The following is a 24759-nucleotide window of genomic DNA, read 5'->3' as shown; positions in this document are numbered from 1 at the left end:
TTAAATATTTTTCATCTTTACATTATACGGTGTGAATCGCTGGCCATGACCACTGCAACACCATGGACCGATACATAAACATCGGGTCATGTGACCTGCTTAATGATGCTCATGTTGACATACAAGGCAGCATGATCCACATTTTAGGGTGGATAAAGCAATGAGTTGACAGTGCAAGTTGTTCTCTGACTGCACTGGAGAGCGAAAGCTACTCAAGTGCTTGTGAAGTGCAGGACCTTGCTGAGCCCTTACTGTGGAGTGCAGGCACTCAGAAGATTCTTGACAGAAAAGTGAGTATAAAAGACACACTCTCATGCCACTTGATTACCAAAAGGTGCGGCACGCAGTGCTCAATGACTTACACATCTATAGCGATCAATGTTTAAGTGTTCATGTTTTATATATATATATATTCACTTAAATATATATATATAAAACTAACATTATATATATATATATATATATATATATATATATATATATATATACACCAATTGTATTAGCATACTCATTTACTACTACTATGCCTATGACTGTGTTAAGGTTATGAATTTAGTACTATTTGAATCAGTTCTGAATGGGGGCTACTGCCATATGGTAATACTGCTCCCTTTCTGTGCTTGGAAGCCAATAACCATGAATGATTTCTGTAACTCCCCTCTCTCTATGTGGCTGTCAGCGCAGGCTTATTTATAACTTGTGAATAAAATACTATATTCCATATGTTGTTGCCACATTATGCCTCAAAAAACAGTTTACTAAACAAACACTGCTAGTACAGTAGATTATTTATATATATATATATATATATATATATATATATATATATATATATATATATATATACACATATACTTAAGCTTTAATTACCTATTATTATATCATAATATTAGGTAAGGAAAATATTTTGGGGGAAGCGTTACTTGTGTCCTAAGTAACAGCAGATGACCTAGTAAAGCTTTCACTATTATAATCATGTACAAACATAAAGGCATTTGGTTTCTTTAAGGCTATTTTCATAAAAAGAGAAGAGTGCACAGGTCTTGGAGATGTCTTAAAATGAGCCAGGCAACTGTCCTGAATTGCTCAGCTGTTATTTTGCTTGTTTAAGTGACTGTTGTCTGGACAGGTGTCTGTTTCAAGAGAAGAGATGATTGAGATGACTGGCATAACTGGTTTTTAGCAGTTCTTACACAGTTTAATAATGTTGATTTAGTAAGATGGGTCATCTTCATGGCGACAGTCGTTACCGCTAGTTTATTAAGCTATTAAACTGGATTACCTTAAAAATGGTGATAATTTGGGTTTGTTAAGTGATGCCAACCATTGAAATTTGAAAAAGTAGTCCATACAAAAACTCCCAGAAAGGCATTCAGTGCTGCACACAGGGGGCCTGATTCTGTGTTGTATGCTATTTTGATGCCAGGCATACAGTACTTGCATATTTTTGGTGCACATACGCCAATGTCTCACCCCACATGCATCCTGATTGTGCTTCTACAGAGCTGAAGTTGGTATTTTAGATGCACACAGAAGTGTATTGAAACTGTTTTGAGCATTCCTGGGTGGAGACTGAAGGGGGAGATGTATCAAGACTTGGTGATAGATAAAGTGGAGTAGGTGTCCAAAGCAGCCAAGACGATTAATTGCTTCATATACAGTAGCTTCTCCACTTTATCTCTCTACAAGGCTTGCTACATCTTCACCTGATACAGGGAGGAGGTTACACAATAAGTTAACTTTGCAAAGAAGCAAAGGTACAAGACTTAAACTGTTTTTTTCCAGGGCACCTTACAATAGGAAGTGGCTATTCAGGTGTGTAGAAATGGTTGGACTTATTGCTGTATTATAGGAGTGTTGCGGACAAGTTGCTGAAGTGGTTTTAATACACAGATGCTTAGTCACTTACATTGGAGACCGTACTAGGAAAGAGTATGAGAACCTATTATAGGGCTTTTGCTCATTTCTAAAGATGCACCAAGTGCAACTGAAATGTCTGGAGAGGTTGGAAGTAGACGTCTCAGTCCTTGCACATTTATACGTGGGGATGTACAACACACAAGGAAATGTGCTTTTAGTGGTATTAAAATAAAGTTTCAGACATGCGCCAAAGACACACACTATATTCCTCTCATGCCCACAGTGTTTGGTTTATTGAAAATGTCTCTAAACCTAACCAGAGGCTTGCCCTCTGTTGCATAGCGAATGCTCAAACACTGTGCAATATATTTAATTGTGATAAGGTATGTACATTTTCATATATATATATATATATATATATATATATATATATATATATATAAAATAGATAGATAGATAGATAGATATAAAATATATATTTTTTTTTTTAATCAAGGTGTTAATAATATCAGTATATAAGGCAATTTGTGTTTTACACTTAGTGGCCCTACTTTGCTTCTACCATCATCTTGTTATACTAATATATAGTAATATAAAGAAAATTGGATATTTGTTATTGCCCTGGATGTACATTGGCTAAGCGAACATCTATCATCTACAATACTATTCAAGTGTGGTTTAGATATAAATGAGTGTAAATATAAGTCTTACACATAATGGTAAATATATAGTATTTATATATAATAATTCCTTACTATAAAGCAATACAGATCATGGTTAATTAGATTTTTTTTAATCTACATAGATTTACCAAGTTGCCCTAATTTAGACTGTTCTATATCCTTCCTGTCAAATCAGTTGGCAAAGGGGGATCAGAAATAACACACACGCCATCTGGGGTAGATAGGTTATGCACTCCTTGTAAAACCTATTGAAAAAAAAAGTCCCTGGGGAAGCTCCGTTGCACAGGGAGATTATGTCTGTATTATTCAGTGGCCTCCATACGCAAGTAAGAAAATACAGAGAGCTTGCCACTGATGCAGTCTATAAGAAAGCAGTCTGTATGTCATACATTATCTGTGCTGGTATAGGAGCTGATGGAACTGTAACATACTGTAGAGGAAAGAACACTTGTATATTTTAGGCTTGGGTTGTTCTGACAATTATCCTGGTCATAATGGATTAAAAAAGCTCAATATTCATATAAGCATTACATACAGTACCGTAATGGGTAAAATGCTGTGTGTTTTTTAGTTGCATGATGTTTTGATAGAAAATTAGAGGGGCTGCCAGCTTAGTGACCACAGAGCCTTATTATGTCTGCAGAACTACTTGATTTTTACAAATCCTCAATGATGGAGATCATGTAATGACCAATACTTTCAGAGGGATGCAAGTTCATTCATTTTTACAATAGTAAACAATGGTAATGTACAAATGTGACCCAAATGTAGACATCAACTTACTGTATTTCAGGAAATAAATTAACATTTTTAATTACTCAAAGTTGTGTAAAAGTACAGCAGACGGCCTTTAAGTGAATTTTTAGCTTCGCCCTATCAGCATTTCCATCCGCATCATGGGTCATACGAATGATAGGTAGGTACTCTTAAGATATGAACACCGATATTCTTTTACTTGCAATCACTGATAATAGGCTTGTCCAGAGTTATCTAATTAGCCCCCAATAAACCTGCGAGTGCCATGGCTTATCAGGGATATTGCTTCACCTGCGTTAGGCAAGAAAAGCAAACTCCCTTAAAACAGCCCCATTTTCCATCCAAAACAGGGCTGTTTCACTGAACCTGTGTGTTTTCGGGAGAACTTGTGCTTTTTATTGATAAAAAAACATTGGTAAAACAGGGAAAAAATTATTAAAAAACAATGTTCTATCAAGGATAAAAAAGAGTGCTTTCATAAATGCGCAAGATAATTAAATTGTGGTGCAAAATTAAGTACATGACTCATCTGCATATTTGGCGGTTAATAAATGATCCTTTATGAGGGAATAATGCACTGTTTTATGAGGTTTCAAAAATTTTTGAAGCATGAGTGTAAATCTTGCATTTGAATGCATTTGAAACCAACCCTGAAAATGCTTCTTTTTTATCTCTAAATGTATAGGCTTCACGTGATTAGTTTTTTTTTTTTAAACTTTGCACATAAAACTTCAGTAATATATGAGTAAAATAGAAAAAATAGCCACTCTCTCCAGCGTTTCCATTGGGATGGGACATTGTAAAAAAGCTATAAAGACAAAGCCATTCACCACACCCAGGTAAGCCCACCACCTTTTAGGTGTGATTCAATGATCTCAAAACAGTCAACTACTAATTACGCTCAAACCATAGAAGCCAAAGCCTTTAAAAAAAAAAAGTTTTAAATCCCAGTGACACAATCAGCCTTCCCTTTTACTCCATTAAGATAAAGAGCTTGAACAAACTTTGAGATGATTTTGCTGATGCAAGGAAATCACATTTTTGACACATTCTGCCACTCAAGGCAATTCATTTATCTTTAGCACAGAGTGGTTTTACACCAGGTGCAGCTTCATTTCCTTACAGCAGATAAGTAGTGGTTAGGCAAACTCACAGCTCTGTAGTTATATTGTACATGAAGTTCAATGTTTTAAGCATTTAAAAAGAAATATTGTTTTGAAGTAATAAAGGTAGCCATGTAAACCTATGTAGAAACATCTGTAAATTATGTAGCTAAAGAACAACCATTTATATGAATGCTATTAAACTGTCCAGTTGTCTGAGAGGTGGGAACATCAGTAAACTATCCAAGTACTGAAAGAATCGGTAAGGGACACATTATTTTCAGGCAGTGCATATTAACATAACCTACTTGTCTTTTCAGTAGCAGATTGGATTTAGTATGATTGGCAATTTTATATTTGAAATTTTGAATGAAGTACTAGTTATTTTTGTCTTTTATCAGGGATGTATACTCATATGGGAGATAAACTCATACTTGCTTACGCTTTGGGAAGCTGTGGGAGGTTCGCAACTTTTTGGAGTAGACCCCCACAGCTCATGAAGAGTAACCAGTAATTCTGCATCCTGCATTAAGCTCTGCCCCCACAATGCAGACCTATGAATCACAGTTGTTTCCCTGTAATAGGGGCAGGGCCTAGTGATGAGACAGCATGGCACTACCTCTTATAGTGGACTGCAGTGTATCCTGTGATATAGGTTGGGGTGTGTGACAAAAGATGGGAGCTACCTTTGTATTGGACACATTCTAATTAGAAAAAATAAAAAGGGGGATAAAAGGGAGAAAGAAAAGAAGGTACTTGTTTAGTTTCACGGCGGCACTTCTCAGCAGATCACATGCAAATCAAATGCAAATCGCATGTGATATTTGCATACAATTTACATGCGATTTGCATACGATTCGATCTGCGATGTGATTTAGCACACCCCCACTATCCACGTCAGCCCAAAGCATAGCAAGCAGTGCAGGTCCTCCCAACCTGTTCATACCCTACTATCCACGTCGGAGTGGAAGTTGATTTTATAAAGTGTGGCGAGAACGAAGCGAGGGGACACGAAAAATGAGCCCGAAATGTGGCAAAGTGACGCGGAATACAACATCAAGTAATCCGTGTTCCCTCCTGGCCTTTGCTGCATTCGCCGAGCTTCGGGGGCGAGCTTCGGGGTCGTTTTGCGCGTCCCCTCATGGGGCTCGCCACACTTTATAAAATCAACTCCATTCCGACGTGGGTATGAACAGGTCGTGAGGACGCGTATCATGTCCGATCGCCACGCTTCGGGCTGATGTGGATAGTGGGAATGTACTAAATCGCATCGCAGATCGAATCGTATGCAAATTGTAAGCAAATCGCATCCAATATTTGCATACGATTCAATCTGCTGGGAAGTGCCGCCGTGAAAATAAACAAGTACCGAAAGAATACAAAAAGAAAAGAAGAATATATGAAGAAAATATATATATATATATATATATATATATATATATATATATATATATATATATATATATATATATATAAACTGTGGACTCCCCTGTGTTAATTTCTTCCGTCGGATGCTTGAATTATTCTTTCCTTCTCTTTAGGGTTTATGGTTTCTTCTCCTCCGGTTGCAGGTTTATATGATGTAATAAAGCAGACTGAAAGAAACAATGTGTAAATCTATCTTTATTTTCCCTCTTAATATATATTCTGGTTTATTTAAGTGCGTCAAATGGTTTCTTTCAATGATCATATAGGGGTGGCGTACCCGTACTCACGCTGGTAGTCCTCAGATAAAGGTGTCTCTCATCAGTATGGTTAAAAGATGTTTATTCATATGATTTCCAAGAATCAAATACAGAATACAAATAGGATAAAAATTGAAGTAGGGGATATGCAGTGTCCCAGGTGATCCAGACTGCACTATCACACAGGTTGGATCCGGACCGCGCTGGTGATTTACACATTGGACACACTACTGGTCTTACCTTCCTCTCTACCTTCTTTAAAAAGATGTGACACTCTTCTCAGGCCAACATGTTTCGGGACTTGATGTCCCTTTTGCAGTGTATCCTCTCCTGGCTTCTCCTGGAGAGGAGACATAAAAAGTAGATAAGTATGGATAAACTACCAACGGGTCAGCTTCAAACATAGCAGCTAAGAGGTGATCGGCTTGTACTTGTAAAACTCTACCCTTTAGCACTCTCCAATGCTTAGTACACCTTCCCCTTAGGCTGCTTGCAACATCCATCAATAAACTTAAAGATCGGAAGTGATGTGGTTACAAAGGAAACGCCCTCTCTATCAATATTAAATACTAAATATATTTGTGAAAGTTACTAATAGTTCTGTACAGTGATCCGTTTCATATTCAGTCATAGAAAAAATGTAGTTATATTTCAGAACTACCGTGTTTCCCCGATAATTAGACCTACCCCGATAATAAGCCCTACCCCAGATTTGGAACATTTGTCCAAAATAAGCCCTCCCCCGAAAATAAGGCCTATGAATTTTCCCATAGATTTTATTAAAGTTATTAAAATGTAGCCCTGCTCAGCCCCGCTCAACTCTCCTGTACCTGTACGATAATACCGCGGCTCCCGTTCCCAGGGATGCATTGCGGTAGGCGCAGTGTGACGTCACGCCGCGCACATCACGCCGCGCACATCACGCGGCTGCTGAACAGTACAGCCTGTACAGCACACAGCCTGTACAGCACACAGCGCCGACAGCACACAGGGGCCATCAATACAGTTCTGGCTGTCTTGGTAAGCAAACAGAGGTTTGGGGCCATCAAGAATGTGGGGGCATGTGGAAAGGTTTGGGGCCATCAAGAATGTGGGGTCTATTAAAATAAGCCCTCTCCCGAAAATAAGACCTATGGTCTTTTTTGAGAGGAAAAAAAAAATAAGACAGTGTCTTATTATCGTGGAAACACGGTAAATCCTATACATACGGTAATCTGATTCCAATGTAGTTTTATAATCTGCCACAAATTCTGCAATACACAGTTATTATGGCTACGGTTCTGTAGCTTTCAGCAGCACACAATTTTATAAATACTAAAGAAGTTTACCCCACCATCATATGCTATACAGGGAGGCCGTCTTACTGTGAGTAAAGCCCCGTACACGCTGGTTGACTTTCATGGAAAAGCCGCTCAGTTTTCTCATCTGAGCATCTTTCAGCATTAAAGCCGCCCAGTGTGTACGGGGCAGCGATGAGTGCTGCTGTGCGCTCCCGCATCATCGCTGCCGGGCGCCACTCATCTGCTGGTATTACACTCCTGCTATGTAAAGTCATCCACCCCGGAGAAAATGGTTGGGCGGGGGGAAAAATGCTCAAATGCTCAGTGTGTCTCCTACCCGTGCAAACACCTCAACGACTGTGATGCTCACCAAAGGTGTTCGCACAGGGAGTTTGTACTTGCGCATATTTGCGCATGTGCAGACCCCCACCATCAAAAATGAACGGATCTGAATGGGCCCCTAAGTTGTCATTTTGACAGGCTTTTAACTATGAATTGTATATTCAGACTGTTTAGAACTGCTGGATTTCAAAAATAAATATATCTGTCTTCTATGTGAAGTTATTTTATTTTTAGGTTCTTTGATCCCACACAATATGAAGTGTTTCCTGTAGTCTTCATCCTTCCTGTCAGTCATAATCGTCTGGAGATAATCTTCATTATATTAGGGCCCCTTTTACTTCTACTCTATATTACATTGTTGTATTATCCTTACAACCTGAGCAAAGTCCAGTTAAGTGAAATAAAGTCTATCTGGTCATATTTATTGTGTTTAACCATTTTCTTTTCAAGCATGTTATATGCCCTAACTGCTAAGAAGATCCAATGGGGTCTATGTACTATGTAAGGGCCTGATTCAGACCTGTTGGAAAGGCTGCGAATTCACAGCCCCTCCGAACTGCACATGTGCACGGTTCCTTAGCATACGGACCGTGCAAAGACTACCCTTCGCTGGCTGTACGCTAGGTGACTGACAGGCAGGGAGCATTCCAGGGTGGACCCCTGGAGCTTCATGGGTGTCCCCACAAAAATGGTGGGCGCCCCTGTCGAAAAACTGGGCAGGACCCAGCGAACGCAGTGTTCCCCTGCCTGTTCAGGGAGGGCATGTGACATTGACAGTTTTACAGTGACAGTTAGGAGCTGGTAGGTTGGTACAGCATCTCTGTCCACTTTATCTCTCTCCAGTGCACAGTACATAGACCCAATAACACTTGCATTAGTCATGTCATAGATTTCAGATTTTCTGTGGCTTCAGGTTAAACTGACTTTCCACCCAAAAGGGCTATTGCCATAGTCACTCAGTTGTTGTGAAGAAATGTTTCATCTTTACAATCAATGTCTGCAATATTTATTAGCACAGGTGTAAAATACATTGATTGTGCAGTGTGCTGGGATCATTCCAACCATGTGCCTAAATGCTTTTATAAAATATCCTGGATTTCACAAAATATGGTTGATGGAAAGGTGTTTGATTATCTGGGGCCTGTGTATATCAGCGATATCTCTCCATTTGTCCAGACTTCCATCCATATTGCAGAGAGACTCTCCCATTGCATATAAATTTCCCATATTGTTTAAATGTACCTGCACAAACTCCTCCCCCTGCCAATAACCCAATTTTGCTAACCCACCCCATTTTATACCCCCTATAGCTTTGGAGATAGCAGGGAGACATTTGGTTACACAGGATAGTACAGAAGACATAGGTGCCAATTCAATGGTGCTCCTGGGCCCAAACACCCATGGAAAATGATGAGCACACACGGCCAGTCTGACCGCTATTGCTGTCGGGCCTGTCCTGACAGCGCTGTTGCTGCCACCCTCCTCTTCCTGCCAGTTGAATGGAGTGTAGAGGCTCATGGGAATTTTAGTCACCGGGCCAACCCGCAGCTGGAGCTCAGGCCTTGGGAGGACAACATATCCCAGGTGTGCAGTGGGGAGGCCAGGTAGCAGGTGTGAATAGTGTACACGTACACAGTGCACACAAAGGGGCAAATTAATTCGTTTGTGTCTGAATTCGGCCCAGTTTTCTATGGAGCAGTAGTGTTGTAAAAGTAGTTTGGATGCTGAAGAGTACATCCTCATTGTTACAGGAATGAAGGTGTGGTCACCGTCTGAGCCCCCTGTTCTGGGGATCTGTCACAAGTTTAATCACTGCTCAGATGCTCTTCAACTATATGAGAGTCCATGTAATCCCCTGTCCTTTATTTTGTATAACATCAGAGATGTACACAATGCTGATATTTCACAGTCATACGTGCCAAGGTACTGTACCTTAGCAATGTTCCCCAAAGTGCTTGACAGTCAGGGAGTGTTTGGAGAGTTAACAAGAGGTGGCTGCAGAAATGTAGGCCTGTTCAGCCTACAACTGCCATCTCGTACTCAGAAAAAAACAGGCAGTTATTTATCAATGAATCTGAAAACACTGCTGCGTATTTGTAAGCAGTTGCTTGGATTTGCAATGCTGCCAGTGGGTGACTTAATAAATTCCCAGAGGGCTACAGCATTAGCATTTCTTTGCACATCCACTGCATATGTGATCACAGCTATGAATGCATTAGATACACCTCTGACCGAGTTTGTCTGTAGTAAGGGAATGGGTCATAGGGTCAACAGCAGTAAGGTCGACATGCATTGGGTCGACTACTAAAAGTTGACATAAGCCAAGGTCATCACATGGGAAGGTCAACATGGGCTTAGGTCAACATGTCAATAGGTCGACACAAGCATTAGGTTGGCATGAGCTAGGTCGACGGTCAAAAGGTCGATGTGCGGGTTTTCACTTTTTATCTCGAATGTTGACACAGTCGACATGGACACTAAAAGAGTGCACGGCATCCCCTTGCATAATTTGCTGCACTTGCCATGCCACGCTCAGCACACTATTTTATTCTTCTACCCTCCCTAGTGGATGGTAGGGCATGAAAAGCTAAAAAATAGTGAAAAACCCCATGTCAACCTTTTGACTGTCGACCTAGCCCATCTCGACTTAATGCTTGTGTTGACCTAATGACATGTCGACCTAGGCCTATGTCATCCATCCCATGTGTCGACATTGGCTCAAGTCGACCTTCAGCTTCATGTGGACCATAATGCTGTCGACCTAACAACCATATACCCTTTAGTAGACGGAGAGATTTTTACAATAGACTAAATTACTATATTTAATATCAATGTGAATACTGAGGGGAAAAAAGTGAATATGTATAGTGAATTCGGCAACCTATTTCAATGAGTAGTTGATTGTGAGTCTTGTAAAGTCAGAAGGAGAGATCAGTCCACTTGATTTAAGAGGGTCATGGGTCCTTTTACTTGACCATTTTGTTTGCTGAGTGATGTAATAGTTTGCTAGCTAAACAGTTTGTGGAGATGTTATTCTCAACAGAAACTGTGGTCATTTTACCAATTCAACAGTTTATTGCTGTAATTGAGGGGGTGCTGTGGTGTTTATTAACTAGTGTTTGTTCCATATTTACTTTGTGGGTATGTGAACAACCTTTGGCACATACTCCATGTATATATTCCAATGTTCCTATTCTTCCTGTGGATTTACTTCATTTTAGCATTGGTGATTTCAGTCTTTGTTTAGTGTGTGACTGATTTACCCCTTCATTGCTGGAAAAGAGTTTTCTCACAGGCATATTTATTTTACTATCTTATTAATTAAAAAAGAAGACATTTAAAAAGTAAAGTAATAAATATTGAAATGTAGTTTTTAAAGCACCTAGAATTGTCCAGTATGAACGTGTCAACACAAATCTGTCTGGTATTCCTTCCTTTAATGTAACAGCATGGAGCAGGAGCCATCAACACCAAGTACTCAGCTGAGTGAAAAATTGAGTGAAAATTTACTTTTGAATAAAAATAAACCCTTTATGCCACGGTTCTGCAATTAAACCAGTTCAGTGATTAGATAAGACCTACAAGGTGGTGACAAGATGATGTTCAGCAGCATTTCACCCCGAGAAACTTAGGGCTTATTTATAAGAATAGGTAAGTTCTTAGAAAAGGCATAGTGCATGTGGAATATAGAAATCCACAAACATACAGGCAACAGTATTACTTGCACAACAATAAAACAAATCAACAAGCATACATCACTTTCATGTGTTGTTGTCAGTGTTGCCATCTGAAATTGGCAAACTGGAATGCCCCGTACACACACGTAGCGATTTTTGCTAATTTTTCAAGGGTTCTGGCTAGATTAGAAATTAAGCACGTGTGTATAGCCCATAGTGGTGCCATCACCAGCTCAGATATTTAGTGCATACACTAAATATCTGAGATCGCCTGGCAAGTGCTAATAGGCAAACATTAGGCTAGGACAGATCACTCATCACACCTAGCTGGGGTATAGTGATGTGTGCTAACCTAGATCACTTAGCACACAAAAAATTAACCCCGTGTGTAGGGGGCATAAAGGCCCCTATAAATTATGCAATTCACCTGCAATATGGGCTTTTTTCCTGCAATTACAGCAATCAATCACAGGAAAAGAGCCCAAATTGCAGGCGAATGACAGAAGGTCTGATGAGATGCTCAGTCCCATGCGCATCGCACCAGAGCCTCTGAGTTGAACCGGATGAAGAAACAATCTGTGGGATTGCTTCCGAGGTACCGCATACAATATATCCAGGGGGGGCTACAGTGCAGTTCAAAATTCAAATAGAGGAGGCACAGCAACTGCCATTCCAAACTGACTCACTGGCAGAGGATGTTGCTCCCCTATTTGAATTTTAGATTGTGCTTCAGCCCCACCTCTGGAGCTACCACAGGATATATCCCATATATATATATATATTATGCGATCCCAGCACAGCCTACCCGGCTTGGAAGCAATCCTGCAGATTGCTTCTCCAGCCGGTGCAATTCAGAGGCTCCCAGGAAGGTACCGCGTGGCTCAAGGGGGCATCGTATGTGATTTCCACGAGGGAAGAAACCACCATAATTTATGGGGACCTTAACACTTTCATAGCTCTTCTATTTGGAAAGGAGATGTGGCTGAGGGGCTAAAACACACTTACAAAGTTTGTAAATGCACATAAAGCAATTAGCATGGGTGATCTGAACACCATACTACCCTCAGTTCTCATAGCAATGATACAAGTGATAGTGTGCCTAACCTACTTATTTGTATGTGTCTTTAGAGCAGTGATGAACGACAGGCTGCCCTAAGGCCATATGCGGACCTATGAGCTTTTACCCCTGGCCTCCAGCTCCTTCCTGATTTGCTGTCACATATGTTTCTTATACTTTGAATCACTTATTCATGATTCCCACCGATTGAATATTATATTATTATTATTATTACTACCTGTTATTTGATTAAGAATGTTTTTCTGCCTAAATACTGAGATTAATGTGTGTCTGATTGAAGGTTAAAGGGCTGTTCACAATGCCCAAAGAGTATGGGGTCTATTACTGCTTTAGAGAATGTGTATAATAGCGGTATGTAGAAATATAAAGTTTATTGATACATAGATAGATATATCATACAGTATATATATATATATATATATATATATACAGTGGTCGAAGTGGGGCGGTATACGGGGGTATGGCATTCCCCCACTTTAATCTGAAGATAAAAAAAAAAAGTTTTTTTTCCCCCTCAGGATGCTCTCTGATCACTCAGCAGCACATATTGTGCTTTTGTAATACCCCTGTACAACGGGGCAGTCTGGCAGGGGACGTTGATGGACAGGGGGGTGTCCGAAGGTTCGCACTATATTCACTCTTTACTTTTCCATACCCCCACTTCAAAATTTCCACTTCGACCACTGTATATATATATATATATATATATGTAGCGAGTAGTCGGCACTTACTCTCTGTAATAGTGTGAAGGTGCCCGGAGGGGGTATAACAATAGGAAGCAGAACACCGGCACTCACTCCTTTCCAAAATAAATTCAAGGACACTCAGAGGTGCATTTTGCAACGTTTCGGGCCAATTTATTCAGCCCGTCGTCAGGCAGTACAGGATCTGATCCTGTACTGCCTGACGACGGGCTGAATAAATTGGCCCGAAACGTTGCAAAATGCACCTCTGAGTGTCCTTGAATTTATTTTGGAAAGGAGTGAGTGCCGGTGTTCTGCTTCCTATATATATATATATATATATATATATATACACATATTATTTATTTAAAAATGTGTATGTGCAATTCTTGTTCATACACATTGCAATGCAACCAAGCTGTTTGATCAAAAATATTGTGATTTTAAATTGATAGCTTTCGTACTAGAGTGCACCCTGCATGCTGCAATAAAACCAAGAGGTAATGCAATAACTGTGCTGAGTTTGTATATTCTCCCCGTACTTGCGTGAGTTTCCTCTGGGTACTCCGGTTTCCTCCCACACTCCAAAAATATACTAGTAGGTTAATTGGCTCCTAACAAAATTAACCCTAGAATGTCTGTGTGTACGTGTACATGTTGTAGGGCAGGGGTGGCCAAATCGCTCCTCGAGAGCTACCAACGGTCCACGTTTTCCAGGTTACCTAGCTGGTGCACAGCTGTGGTCATTACTAACTGTCACATTTTAAAACCTGCTGCATTCATTCCTACTATAGATCCACAGGTTGCCTGGAAAACATGCACCGTTGGTAGATCTTGAGGACAGGTTTGGCCAACCCTGGTGTAGGGAATATAGATTGTAAGCTCCATTGGGGCAGGGACTGATGTGAATGTTCAATATTCTCTGTAAAGCGCTGCGGAATATGTATGCGCTATATAAGAAACTGTTAAAAAATAAATGAATTAATAGTATGCACTGTTCCAATACCTGTATGTCCCATAATGCTGCATGCTGAACCATCAAGCTTTTATATTGCTTGTTTTCACTATAGTTTTTAGAAAACGTTTAAAAGAACATTTGTCATGTATTGCAATTTCTTTATACTTTAGAAATGAACTGGGAGTATATCTTTATGTGTTATAAATCTACTGTATGTTAGTTTGCCAGGATTTGTCTGGGGGAACCTGTGTTTTCATGGTCTGGATGTGCTCTGGGCTGAATGTGTAACTCAAACAGATTTCCTCTTGCATATGCTGCTGTTCCTAAATCCTGTGTTGGTGTAGTACAATGCCGCGTGTGCAGTGAAACAAAGAGCCCTGATTTGTGATAGGTCTCTGACCTCCCCCATTAAAACTGTTTAACAAGAACTAATTGGCTGCTCCTGAAGAGCAATTAGTGGATTTATTAATCTAGCTATGACAGGTGTGAAAATCAGTTAGTGGTCTTTATTTAACCCAATCACCAATATGCATATCTGATTAACTGTTTAGGATTACGCTATCTGTTAATGCATCACAAAAAACTGCATCAAATTTATCCCTGTAAATTGAACCTGACTAGTAATTAACATTTGTTATAATTGGCCTCCTGTTGATATGTTTCTTATTCTAGGGTAGTCAGGTTAGTTTAATCATATAAATGCTATTTAGCAGTGTACTTGTGATTTTCTGATTTGTTGTTTTATGCACGTGTCTGGATTTGGTGTGAGAAACAATAGCAGGGGATTCCAGATGGCACACTTGCCTGGTACACGTGTACACATATTACCCCATTATTGTGTGTTACTATATGCTTCAACAGAAGTCCTGCTATACATGTACCAGTCATGTAAGAGATGCACCAAATCGTTTGTCTGCTGGTTTTGTCACTTTGTTGCTTTTCTTTCACTAAAAAACAAGCACAGCTTATTTTTAGAGCAGCCAACTGAGTAAATAAAAAATAATTTATGCTTGAAGTTAAGAATTTTTATAGTGCCCATACACGGTACAATATTCCCTGTGCGTTTTGAACTAGATCGCATTGCATGTAAATTTGCAGTGTGATCTGGACCTAGTTTAAAACGCACGGGCAGACTTTATGTGCTTTGCGACGGGATGCCAGCAGGAGTGAGCATCGCATCGCACTATTGTCCCATGTAGGGGTACCTTTTAGAAAATCTGGTGTTTACATTTGCATGTCATACCCACCAACTGTTCCTTTCAGTACCAAAATTTCTATTATTCTTGGCTTAAAAATGTTTAGCAGCTCATGTAAAACCTCCTGCAACTGGCTCTATATATTTCGCCCTTTGGCTATTTATGCCCCTTTTACTCCCAAAACCCAGATCCGACCCATGTCATTGAACACGGTTTTAAGCAGTGTCACAGCCAGATCACAGCAGCTTGAAACCCAGTTCCCACCACAGGCTAGATTCAGTGGAGGGTCTTCATTCTGCCATCTCTTGGAGATGACATCATCTCCATGCACCAGTGATCTATTGTATCTCTCCATAGGCGCTATCTAGGTCCTTCCTGGGTGATTTGAAAGCATGAAATAATGGCGAATATTGGTAGGTATGTGATATGCATCATCCAATTGCAATATCTGCATTTGTTTAGGAATATTTGTTAATGTTTGTTAATTAGAGTTGTATTATACTGTACTTATTATCAGCTCACACAACTGGCGTGGTTACTTTGCACTGCTCCTGTATGATTTTACAATGGGTGTTATCTGCTGATCTCTGGTGCATTCATCAGTATCAAGGTACAGCTGCAGCGTACCTCCAAATGCAGAACATTGTTCACTTTGCAGCATACTTGCCTACTTTTGAAACCGAGTTACAGGGAGATTATAGTTGGTAGTACAATTTTTCCCAGCTCCCCCATTAAGGGGGCGTGTCATGCTCCACCTAAAAGGTGTGTCTGGTTCCATATATGGAGAGATTGTGAACGTGGCACCTAGAAGCGTGGGTGTGTACTGCTACATCTGATTTGAATCTTTTAAAATAAGTTATATCCAAATGTAGATGAGCCCCGAAGCACTATAAGACCTACTATACTTGGTAAAGTGCTGGGAAATGGTGCTGATGATTCAATGTAAATGTATCTATCTCTCATTCCTTTTTCCCAAAAAAATGTAACAGTGTAATGTGGGTTAGGTGAAATGAGGGAGATTGGTAGACTAATGAGAGAGAGAGGGAGATTGCTGCTATTTCAGGGAGTCTCCTGCAGAATGCAGGGATGTAGGCAACTATGCTTTGCAGATATGATCATCTATACACAATAGCTTTCAGAACCAATGCCAAGTGACTGATCAACTCAGATAATGGGCAAGTACTGATTTCATACTCGAGTTTGCAAATTTGCTAATGCTGTAAAATGATCAGGTCAATAGAGGTAATGAGTAAGATTGCATTGGCTAACTTGATAACAAATGAAAAATGTGCTAATTTACCAAAGACTTAAGTAGATTCCCAATTAGAAAACCTCATGTAACTAATGTTAAATGTTGTATATGTGTCACCTCTTTTTTAAAACGTTTCTTGCGGCATGTGTTATGTCTTACCTACAATTTTTGGGTTATATGCCACTGTTTTTGTTTTTTTTACTAAGAGTGCCCACTGAAACTGGAATATCACCGATTACACCTTGGAACAGGGACATACACATTTCATTGTATTTGAGATCAGGACACAAGTCTGAATATACCATCCTTTTAAACACAATGAGCCTGATATGGACACCAACGTATCTGTGTGCTAATACCATGGCTGATTGTGTTCATACTGAGAAGCCCACCTGCAGAGGTGCGAACCTGTCTTGGCATGTCTTTTGATGCACCATTGGTGCGCCACTGGATGCGCCACTGCAACTTGCCCCAATCCTATGGCAAGTGCAGTTTCTCGATCTGAACATGGTGTCCTGTGTGAGCAAGTCTGCATCATTGGACACCCACCGCTCCAGGTTCCTTTCTCATTTACTCATATCAACTGTTCAACTGAGGAGTTTGTTAGGGCAACTTACATGAACATAGATGGACTTGAAGCATGAACTGTGCTAGAGATAATTTCCATTTAAAGATGATGGGGCTAATTCAGATGTTAACAGAATAGCTACTGCTTCCATGGAGAAGCTATCACTGCTGCGTCTTTGGAAGCAGCAGAGATAGCTCTGCATGGTAATGCAGCAGGAGGCGTCTATTACATACTTGCCTACTTTTGAAAACTATTTTCAGGGAGATTATAGTTGGTAGTAGAATTTTGCAAAGCGCCCAATTGAGGGGGCGTGTCATGCTCCACCCACAGTGCATGTCTAGTTCCATATATGGAGAGATTGTGTAAAGAGATTGGGAACGTGGCACCTAGAAGCGTGGCTATGTACTGCTACATCTGAGAGGAATCTTTTTAAATGACTTATATCCAAATGTAGATGAGCCCCAAAGCAGTTACTAAGAGATACTATACTGGGTAAAGTGCTGGGAAATAGTGCTGATAATTTAATGTAAATGCATCTATCTCTCATTCCTTTTTCCCCAAAATGTAACAGTGTAATGTGGGCTTGGGGAAATGAGGGAGATTGCTAAGACTAATGAGGGAGAGAGGGAGATTGCTGCTATTTCAGGGAGTCTCCTGCAGAATGCAGGAGGGTAGGCAACTATGGTCTATTACAAGTAAATTCCTCCTGCTGCAGGAGTGATCCGATGCTGCATCCTAGGACGCAGCATCGGATCACTGCAATACCATCAGGTGACTTTTGGCACCCAAGAGGGTCGCGGAAATAGACCTTCACTTTCCCTGTTTAATAACAGAGATCCCTGGTCTCTTCTTTCCCTCTAAACAGTGGCAACACACCTCCGTTTTCATCATGGGAGAAGGTCTACACCTTGTCCCGCCCCCCAAATGGCATGACTGTCTATCACTGACAGTTTCATGTCATACTGTGTGCTGTGTCGCAAGACCCAACCAGTTGTCAGTTTTGTTGAGCCCAGTAAATTATATTTATTCTGTATTAATCATCTGTAATGCCCTCTCAGTTTTGTAATGAAACTATTATCTACCTTACATTAGAGAGGTGTAGATGAAATGCAGATCATTCATAATGTAAAAAAGCCAATAGTTGAATCCGAAAATGCAGGCAGCTGTTTGAGATATATTTCTCTGTAGTTTTAGAACGAGACAAGGAGATTTGTATTTCCTGTTTTAATTAAAGAGGACTTTCTCAGTACAAGAATAAAAGAGTATTCTTGTCCCTTAAGGCACGCATCTGTTTTGCATAAGACATAAGTGTAGTATAAGTGTGAGAAATTGCTCAAGGATGGTCGTATGATTCAGGACACTGCGTGTTCCTTCCTCGCAGACGACTAAAGCCTGTTTTCCACATCAGACTTATGGATCTCACGAATGTTTGTACTCTACTAGAAACAAAATGTTAATCTCCAAGGGATTGTTTACATAAGGCTACATAATGTAGCATTTTATCAAATGCTGTTTGCTTTCTTTAAGTCACTGCTCGCTATATTTATGACTGCAAAATGTCACTGCGCAATTAAGGCGTAACATATTGTCTTTTGTTAGATGAAATCAGAACCGTTTTGTCAAACTGAAAAATCTATGGTGAGAGTTGAGTTTAAAATAAACATAAATATTCAGAAATATCTGACACCTAATCAATATTAATTTCACTGGATGATATACGCAGAAGGATGGAATTTACTATGAACACCCTTATATCACACATTCAGATCATGTGGCTTTTTAATCAGGCTGTAACAAGACAAAAACATAAAATATAACACTGGCATAATAAACAGTATGGGTTTTATAGATATAGTATGAAAACTGCATCTCATAAACTAGGGCCTACAGGTACAGCTGTGCTTCCCTTTTTTCTATGTATCTGAAATTATTTTTCCTAATGTTACTTACTGAAATTAAAGTTTATAAGGCATTACAGCTACCATGTCACCACAATCTCGCCAGTAAAGTAGTGATGTGAAGCTTCATGTGCTCAGTGACAGTGATGTATGCTCTTGTCTGCACTCTGATAGTCTTAGGCCAAGGCACAGAAAGGTGAAAACGGGGATAATAGCTACTGCTGTCTGCATTTCGAAAGTCAGAGGAAATAGCAGCAAGAGAACGCAAATGAAGATGGATGATTTACAAAGGGATGGAAGTGATATGTCCTGAGGAGTGGCAGATATGGACGAATGGCTCCTATTCGGCCTCAACTGTTTCTTCTCCTTGTGCTGTTTAGAAAGGGCAAGGTTTCAGAAAAGTACTTCCTGGCGGTGACCGCCGCGCACAACTTTGTGTACTGCAGCACAGGGTCAGATACAGGTCATCATCGGCAACCTCAACTATTTAATGAGTAACTAAGACTACATTTGTTTTTTTACAAGCAATTGTATCGAATTATATTGGTCTTTTAAATGTATTTGCCAGACTGCCAAACCTACTGAAAACGCATCCGATCAAATCAACCTTTAATTTAAACATGATTGTTAACTTCTGTCTTTTGAGTTGTATAAGGCTTGGGTCACACATAGCGGCCAAGCGGGCCCTGTTCCACGGGACTCGCTTGGCCGCAAGGAGGCTGTGTGGGGTCACACACAGTGGTGTGATCGGATCCTGCCACTGTCAACTGGATTTTTTAGTGTTATATTGCAGCACAGTCACACTGTGTGAACACATACATTGAAATGTATGAGTTTACCAAGAAATCCGGTCGTCCCACCACCCAGTCCTACCGCAGCATACTGTGGTAGGGCCATGTGGCTGTGGCCCCGCCACTAATGTGTCACCCTGCACACAGTCTCCTATGTGTCCGCCCAAACATTAGCCGTGGGCCGCAGCCACCGGGTCCTACCGCAGCATGCCGGATGGATTTCGGGAAGAATACATACATTTCAATGTATGCCGCACTGTGTTTTCTCTTAAATCTGGTCGGCAGTGGACGGATCCTGTTCTGCAGGATTCGAACACATCGATGTGGCCCCTCTCTTCCTCCTTGTGGCCAAGCGGGTCCTGCTGAACTGGACCCAATTGGCCACAATGTGTGGCCAAAGCCCAATAATATGTGTCAGGGAGTGGATGTAAGAGATGAAGATAATGAATTACAGTGATTGCCGTTAGGGCTCACAAAATATATAATTCATAGAAGACCAGTACTGTATATTTTCTAAGTATTAAAGGGGTGGTTCTGGTTGATGCGCTCCCATGCAAAATTGCACGGGAGCGCTGTTTTTAATCTGTGCGTGCGCATTTCTGCACATGTGCATGCGCTGTGTGCAAGTGGCCATGGAGAACAGAGTGTTCGCCGAGCACTCACACACAACAGTGCGGGCAAGGTGTGTAGTGTGGCAAGTTGGGGGATGCGGCCATGGGAACGCCCAGAGTTTCATGGGCGTTCCCATGGTAATGGCACGATGATGTGGGTGCCGGGGGGGCGGATAGCTGACATCACTGGATGTCAGCTGCCCTTCCTGTCCTTGTACAGGTCACATGCAAATCTAAGACACCTGCAACCATCGAATGATGTGGGTTTGGCCCCATAGGCTGCAAATGAATGTTTATGTAAAACATCCATTCACAGCCGTGCAGGTGAATTCGCCCTGCAAGTGGGGCAGGGGTCAGTGTGAATGGCAGGGAGGCTAAAAAAAGACACGCATCACTGCAAACTTCGCAGCGCTGTGTGTCAATCAGAATAAGGTCCTAAGTCTGAAGTCCAGTGATTCCTGAACCTAGGCACCATAGTCGGTACTTGTGTATTATAATGGCGCCCATCACATCGCATTGCATACCATTAAATAGGGTATGCGATGTGATGCGATTTTCACGTGGATTTTTAATTGTACAAAGCACCCTGATGGGTGCATACAATGTTAAATGCCCCCAGAAGGTTAAATGGCCCCCCATTGCCAATGCGACCCCCCCACTATCAACAACAACGAGCACAGCGAGCCCGCGAGGGGTGGAGGTACGCGTCCTCCGACCTTTTCATACCCCCACTATCCACGTTGGCGTCAAGTTGATTTTAGAAGCGTGGTGAGCGGACTCGGAATACATGTGGCGCTCGCCACACTATCTAAAGTCAACTCCACACTGATGTGGATAGTGGGGGTATGAAAAGGTCAGAGGACACGTACCGGCGGCGCTCGCCACGCTTCGGGTTGGCGTTGATAGTGGGGGTGGCGTTGACAATGGGGGTGCATTTAACATTGTAAGCACCCATCAGGGTGCTTGTACAATTAAAAATCGGATCGCAACGCATGCCGATATATCGCATGTGATGCAATGCATGCGATGTACTAAGATCAACATCGTGGACGCCGTGATAATACACAAGTACCCCATAGTCTACCACAACGCTTTTGCAGTGGTGCCTCAGGTTGGAAGCCAAGAACCAAATCAAATTATTTATGGTCAATGCCAGTCATAAAACATGTGGACAATCAGATGTACATTTGTACACCACCATATTTCTTTCTATGTTTATCAATAAAAAACTTTAATCCTACGGGTGCTGTCTAAGAAATGCAACCCACGCAGTGCATGTTTTACAGGTCTCCTCACAGAATCAAGTAAATAATAATATTTGAAATAATTAAATACAATTAAAATATGTCAGTCAGTAATGAGTGCACCTGTTGGGTAACCTGGAAAACGTGAACCGTGTGGGGTCCTGAGGACCGAGTTTGAGAACCACTGCTCTAGTGTGCAGTGATTTGAGAAAGTTTGGGAGCCACTGCTGTAGTCACTCATCCCTAATGCTAGCTTTACTGCAGATACCCCTAGAACAACCAAGGTTAGCTTACCAAACCTGGAACACTTATGAATTAAACAAGTTCTGTGGCTAGAAGACTTTAAGCCTACATTTCACCTCGTTTTAATCAGTCACAGAACCTTTGTAGTCCACGAGTGTCCCAGTTTAAAAGGATAGTATGGTAAACCCAGGACACTCTGGGCAGTATCTTACTCTTGAGAGTCGGTGGCCCCACCCCCAGCATGTTAACATGAATTTAGGGAGTGGAAATGGCACAGATTGCACTGACACCCTGTTACGGCACTAGTGCTATATAGACAACAGACAAGCCTTCACCTGTGGCCCATCTCCTTCCTACTTTATGCCACATCCTTCTGTCTGCTTTTTGCATATTATTTGTATATTGGCATATTATTTTCAGCTTTATGTCATTTTGCCATTTCCATCAGATTTGTAACTTGTAAAACTTGTTTAGCTTATAACAAAATACCTGCTGACATGTTATTACGGATTGCTTTGCTATCTCTATATATGTGTTGTTAGTGCGACCCTTTTGAAGGTTACATGGCCGGCATGCAGCCCTGCTATACATTAATGCAAGTCATTAAACGGTTAAACGGCGGGGATCGCAGAAAACAAGCGATCCTCGCTGTTTAACCCCCACGCTGGCCGCTCTCCGTATCCAATGTTCCATGGGGAATTCTCACTGTCAGGGGACGGTGAGGATTCCCCAAACAGTGAGGCTAATGCAGGGAGCCCGCTACATTTAGCAGCAACTGTCGCTGTTTCAGCGGCCACATACTCCAAAAACGGAGTGAGAGGGAATCGGGGTATGCAGGGGGGTTAGTTGAATACGAACCGGGTGAGCTGTGACAGTGAGCAGGCCCCCGGCATTGAATACACCCCAATACATGTATACTTTCTTCTAGAAGGTAACCCAGCCACATATGTGGTTATATTGTATGTCATTTCAGCTCATTGGAGCAAATCAGTATGTCATAACCATGTATAGGAGTATGTATAGGGGCATGTATAAGGATCGCTGCGAAAAGAGGTGATATTGCCCATAGCAACCAATCAGTTCTGAAAAGAGGTGATATTGCCCATAGCAACCAATCATTTCTGTGCATGATTATCTAGATGCAATAGATACAAGATATACATAATCTGATCATCAATCGCTTTTCATTTTAGAAGCTGTAGTAAATTGACCCCTATGGATGATCATTTTTCAGCCTACTCAACAAGGGGTCAGATCAGGCCACTGATCAGGCAGAGATATAAATATTCAGATAACTACTTGGTCAATGACGTACAACAACCAATAAAACAGAAGCATATTTCCTTGTATGTAAAATTCTAATACAAATCACTTGACTCCGAATGACACTAGTATTGACAGATAAACCTGTGGTGAGCACATTGCAGGAGTAAAAGGAACAGCATTTACAGTGCAGTTTGAGAGTGTAAAGTCTCTGATATAACAGATAATTGACAGGCAACACTGTCCTGGGGATGCTATCGTTTCTATTACACACACACTGTCACATTGCTTGGTCAAACTGTGCTATTCAATCTGAGCAATTGGACTGTAAGCCGCAATTATTCCTGCCAACACACTGCCAGTGTTTTGTTTAGGGCCAAGGGTAAAATGGTTTATCTGTCATAATGCCAGCATGCATGCCCATCTTAAAGTGGGTGGGTGTTTTTGGACAACCCCTCCTTATTAGTAAAAAGGGTGTACACCACAGAAAGCACATCTTGTTACTTGAATCTAAGATCCTGGTCTTAATGTATCTAATTTTTACAAGCCATCCGTTGTTTTACTGTAAAACTATATTGAAGAAAAAAATGAATGGATTGCGATCTCAGATATAACAATGATAGGATCCTGGGGGACATGTTACAATAAAGATAGGTCAGGTTAAAGTTATCAGTATGAATTGTTTGACCTTATAGAAAACTGAATCTTGAAGAGAAGCAAAAATAAATCATCAAGATTAGCGGATACAGACTAAATGGATCAAATGGCAGATGTAGACACCCAACATTGTGGTGCTCATGTAGAGTTGGACACACAATATGTCTACTTTTTCCATTATATAATATATGTCTGCTATGTGCATGGGCACCAAAACTCCATATGAATCCATATGAAAGCAGATTTACATGTCCATATGCTTGCTTCCAATGGAATATGCTATTATATTGTGTACATATATGGAAATGCCACTTTAGCTACTATTGCTATCGTTTCTGTAGACTATCCTAAAGCTAAAAGTTTGTTACATGTGTTGTAAACCTGGCACATGTGCTTGTGTGCAGAGCTGGACGCACCGCTAGACGCATGTATATTTGTTTATCAATATGTGCTGGGGAGAAAGTACGTCCAGCTCTGCGTGATGCTTTCTAGGTGAAGCAGCAGCCGCTCCCTGTGTAACTAGCTTTTGCTGCTATGAGTCCATTGCTCATCTAATCCTGCTTCTAAACACTCAATTGCACCGACTAAATGATGGTCACAAGGTCTGCAACAATAATATATAAATGGCTTTTCTTCTTCTTTGTTCCGGAAGCATTAGTGCAACTTTACTGAAATTGCAATTAAGATAACAGTGAAAGAGAAGAAACATGGGATATCTTTAATTAAAAATAGCTTCAAGTGAGTAAAGTTCAAACATCAAAGTAACCCATAAGGGGTATGATGCCCGGTCTCTAATTTTACCTAATATCCAGCATCTGGCGCAGACTGGCTTGTGGTATGGCAGAGACTCGGAGGAAGTACATTACTCATAGATGAAAGGAGGAAAATCACTGTCCTCACTAAAAATAGCTTTTTTGCCAGTCAATATCAG

General features: G+C 40.9%; 1 protein-coding gene across 4 annotated transcripts in view; it reads right to left on the bottom strand.

The window, feature by feature from the left end:
- The window catches only part of LOC146063984 (uncharacterized), a 66331-nt gene that overhangs the window by 27463 nt on the left and 14109 nt on the right, over positions 1–24759 (bottom strand). For 3 of the 4 annotated variants that reach the window (XR_014471727.1, XM_083176960.1, XM_083176961.1), the window contains one exon: positions 6328–6427. The gene's annotated coding sequence lies outside the window, so the exon portion shown is untranslated. Of the gene's footprint in view, positions 1–5881; positions 5998–6327; positions 6428–24759 lie in introns of those variants that run through there. The other variant, XR_014471728.1, reaches the window with a different exon arrangement.

The sequence above is a fragment of the Crinia signifera genome, chromosome 3 (genome assembly GCF_055691185.1).
Source record: "Crinia signifera chromosome 3, ASM5569118v1, whole genome shotgun sequence".
Classification (NCBI taxonomy): Eukaryota; Metazoa; Chordata; class Amphibia; order Anura; family Myobatrachidae; genus Crinia; species Crinia signifera.
Note: the sequence above shows the minus strand (reverse complement) of the source record. Positions and strands in the feature narration are given on the sequence as shown.